Below are 472 nucleotides of genomic sequence, written 5' to 3' on the forward strand. Positions count from 1 at the left end.
AGCATTAATAAACCTTTTACACTCGACTAGCGGGTGCGTTGCGTTAACAGTAGATATTTGGTCTGCTGTTGCCAATAAAGATTATTTAGCTGTAACCGGACATTACTTTAAAGGATTTGATTTATATAAGAGAATATTAGGTTTTAAATGTGTTCTATGATCACATGGTGCGGATTTAATATATAATACCATTTTAAATGTAATTGATGAATTTAAATTAAGAGATAAAGTAATGGCTATAACATTAGATAATGCTAGTACCAATACAAAAGCAATTGAGTTTTTTAAAAATGATTTAAGTTTATTCAATGACGGTACTATTTTCTACCAACATTGTGCATGTCACGTAATTAATTTAATTGTTAAATCCGGTTTAAAAGAAATGAGTAATCACATTAAAAGAATTAGAAATAGTCTTGCATGGATTCAAGGTAGTAACCAAAGACAAGAAGATTGGTTTAGGTTCTTACAA

This window comes from Morus notabilis, unplaced genomic scaffold (genome assembly GCF_000414095.1).
Source record: "Morus notabilis unplaced genomic scaffold, ASM41409v2 Scaffold556, whole genome shotgun sequence".
Lineage (NCBI taxonomy): Eukaryota > Viridiplantae > Streptophyta > Magnoliopsida > Rosales > Moraceae > Morus > Morus notabilis.